Below are 3,629 nucleotides of genomic sequence, written 5' to 3'. Positions count from 1 at the left end.
AAAAAACCAAAAAAAAAAAAATAAAAATAGGCAACTGTTGAAAATTCTAAAGGATTTAGAAGGCTGTGGCTCATGGGATATCATTGCTGATATCAGACAGATCAGACAGGCTGAAAGTAAAGAATGCCAGAAGAATGTCTACTTGTGCTTTATTGACTAGGCAAAGGCATTTGACTGTGTAGATCATAACAATTTATGGCTAACATTGAGAAGAACGGAAATCTCAGAGCACTTAATTGTAATTGTTCATGTGAAACCTAAACCTTGACTTGGAGGCTGTTGAGTGGAAAGAGCAAAGGAACACTAATGGTTTAAAATTAAGGGAGTATGTCAGGGTAGTATTCTCTCTCCACACCTATTCAATCTGTATGCTGACAAAATTATTCAAGAAGCTGGACTCTATGAAGAGGAATGTGGGATCAGGATTAGAGGGAGACTCATCCACAACCTGTGTTATGCAGATGATACAATTTTGCTTGCTGAAAGTGAGGAGGACTTGAAGCACTTGTTGTAGATCAAATAAAACAGCTGTGGGGACAGATCAAAACCAGGCTGCTGAGAGCAGGCCACCAAGAGCATTCCGAACAGCTTACTTACCACTAGGCTACCAGAGCTCCATTTAATAGCAATGGAAATCTTTTTATACACAAAAACCAACTCAAAGTGGACCAAGGACCTAGTAAAGCTTGGAAGAATTCTAGAAGCCCTAACCCACAACAAGAATCTCGAAAAACCTACAACCAGGAGAAGATAAAATAGATGAATGGGACCTTCTGAGAATAAAATATCTATGCACATTCAAAAAAACTTCTCCACCAGGGTAAAAAGGGAAGCCATAGACTGGAAAAAAATATGATAAGGGACTTATATCTAGAATTTACAGAATACTCAAGCACCACAACAAGATAAAGGTAAACAACCCATTTGCAAAATGGGCACAATATATGAACAGACACTTCATCAAAGAAGACATTCACATGGAAAACAAACACATGAAGAAGTGTTCAAAATCCCTAGCTCTAAGAGAGAAGCAAATCAAAGCAACTATGAGATATCACCTCACCCTTGTAAGAATAGCAAAATTCAGCAGAGCAGCAAACAGCAAATGATGGCCAGGTTGTGGAGAAAGCGGAACCTTTATTCACTGTCGGTGGGAGTGTAAAATGGTGCAACCCCTGTGGAAAGCAGTATGGCGCTTTCTCAAAAAGTTGCAAATAGAAATACCATTTGACCCAGCAATTCCACTACTGGGAATATACCCTTAAGAAACCATAACTGCCACCCAAGCAGATATATGCACATACTCAGGTTTATTGCAGCTTTGTACACAATAGCAAACAGTGGTAAACAACCTAAGTGCCCATCAACAAACGAATGGCTAGAGAAGCTGTGGTATATTCACACAATGGAATACTATGCTGCATTCAAAAACAAGGAACTCATGAAATATTATACAAAATGGGTGACCCTGGAGGACATTATGCTGAATTAAATATCTCAGTCACAAAAGGAGAAATACTGCATAGAGTCCCTGTTGCAAAATGGGACTGACACTGGGGTTAGGGAGAACCTAAGAAAAGAAGGGATAAATAATGTGCACCTCATTGAAACAGATGAGGCATAGAACTATTTAAAAGGAATACAGGTATTATTGTCATTACAAGAGTCCAAAATAAGAACTGCATAGCATTAGCTGGTATCCAAAGATTATTAATTGTTTTGAAAAGTATTACCATATAATAAAATAATTAACACATTGTCACACACTTTTTAAACTGACGACCATGCTTAGAAACATATTTGCCGTCATTTGCGGCAACGTGTGAAGATTTCACATCAACGATGACTCAAAATTGAATTGCTTAAACTGGTGATAGAAACAAAATCATGTGTGCCTTATTCCGGAGGAGGTACGAAATTATCTCATGGCATGTACCTGACAGCCATCTCTGGCCAAGTTTAGAGGTCTTATGCTTTCAAGTTCTACGTAAAAAGGATTTCTTAATTTGATTTTCTCTGTTACAAAAACTCTTTATTTCTAAAATCATTGTTTCAAAGTCTCATTTTTCGTTTACTGATAAAAGAGACTTAAAAATGCAGAGGATGTGAAGTAACTCCTGGAAAATTACAATTGATGAGGAGAATCTAAGATTTAGAAACCCACTAATGTGTCCGTTTCTTTTACATGAGAAATTAAGATGAGAAATCAAGGAAATATATTTACCAAAATGTGTTTCAATTTCTCTAAATACTATGTCTGCAAACAACAAATAAGGCTGTGTATGTACTGTGAACTCATAGAATTGACTGTACCCAGATTAATTGAGAGATAAATTCAGACATATTTTTGTGGCCTAAATAAGCTGATTCAGAAGTTACATTTCTTAACTTTTAGGTAGAGGAGAATATTTGTATCCTTTTGTTGCTATGCAACTATTTAATGATTTAGCTTCAAACCACAATTTTGTATGTCATATGACAATCAATTATTTTCCAAGAATATTTCTTACTTTAAGTAAACAAAATTTCAGTGAATCTGAACTTTTCTAAGAGTCCCTTAACGGAAATTTAGCATTCCATGAACCACTACAATAGCTACCCTGGAAAAAAACATTTTCATCAAGTTCAGGCTTTATAAAGAACTGTAACATTTATTTTAAACATTCTGTATTTACGGAAATCATAATGAACAACTCAGTTTCTAAACCACTTGTAACAATGTATTTTCCACTGGTACTGTGATACTACATAACACAGACCCTTTTGTATTAATATAGTATTTTTCCCACCAACTGAAAAATATCTTTTGCTTTGTTGACAATGTTTTTGTAAGATGACTTTATTTTCAAATCTTTTTTCCTTCCTTTTTTTATTTTTGCACAAAACTATGTTTATGATTTATATCATAGAAGTGGAAATACATCACTACGTTTTTATATCTGGTTTGTTTCCTTGTTTCCTTTGTTTTAACTGGATAGAAATTTACTTTAAATATATAATGGCAATATTCAAATATCTTGCCCTACCATGTCTGTCTTTATTTTCATCTGCATTTATTTAATCACTGTATTACTTAATGTTTGATTTGTTACTATGGACATTTCAAATAGAAAAGCATGGAATTGTAATATCAAAAGGCTATTTTATGTTGAGGATATGTGCATTTGTATTTCACACACAAAAGATGATATTAAACAAGGATTCTTTTATGCTGCTGTTTATTAAAAATGTTTACTGTAAAAAAATCAAACAAACCCATTTCCGTTTCAATGTTGTAAAAAAAAAAATCAAGGCCTCCTTTGACTTCACATTACCTTTCTCCAGTATTATCAACTTCATGCTGGTGAAGACCACTGCAATCAAGACTGTCACATAAAAGCCAAGTCTGATACTTGAGCACCACACAACAAGATAAAGGAGAATAATGCAATTGACAAATGGGCACAGGATATGATCAGACACTTCACCAAGGAAGACATTCACATGGCCAACAAGCACATGAAGAAATGTTCAAAATCCCTAGCCCTGAGAGATATACAAATCAAGACAACCATGAGATATCATCTCACTCCAGTAAGACTAGCAAAATTTAACAGAACAGCAAGCAACAAATGCTGGCGAGGTTGTGG

General features: G+C 35.0%; 1 protein-coding gene across 1 annotated transcript in view; it reads right to left on the bottom strand.

The window, feature by feature from the left end:
• UTP15 (UTP15, U3 small nucleolar ribonucleoprotein, homolog (S. cerevisiae)) overlaps positions 1-3,629 on the bottom strand; it is a 15,500-nt gene that overhangs the window by 8,219 nt on the left and 3,652 nt on the right. The gene's annotated exons all lie outside the window — the stretch shown is intronic.

The sequence above is a fragment of the Elephantulus edwardii genome, unplaced genomic scaffold (assembly GCF_000299155.1).
Source record: "Elephantulus edwardii isolate Elephantulus edwardi_28Jun2011 unplaced genomic scaffold, EleEdw1.0 scaffold00244, whole genome shotgun sequence".
Taxonomy (NCBI): Eukaryota; Metazoa; Chordata; class Mammalia; order Macroscelidea; family Macroscelididae; genus Elephantulus; species Elephantulus edwardii.
This window is presented reverse-complemented; position numbering and strand designations above follow the sequence as displayed.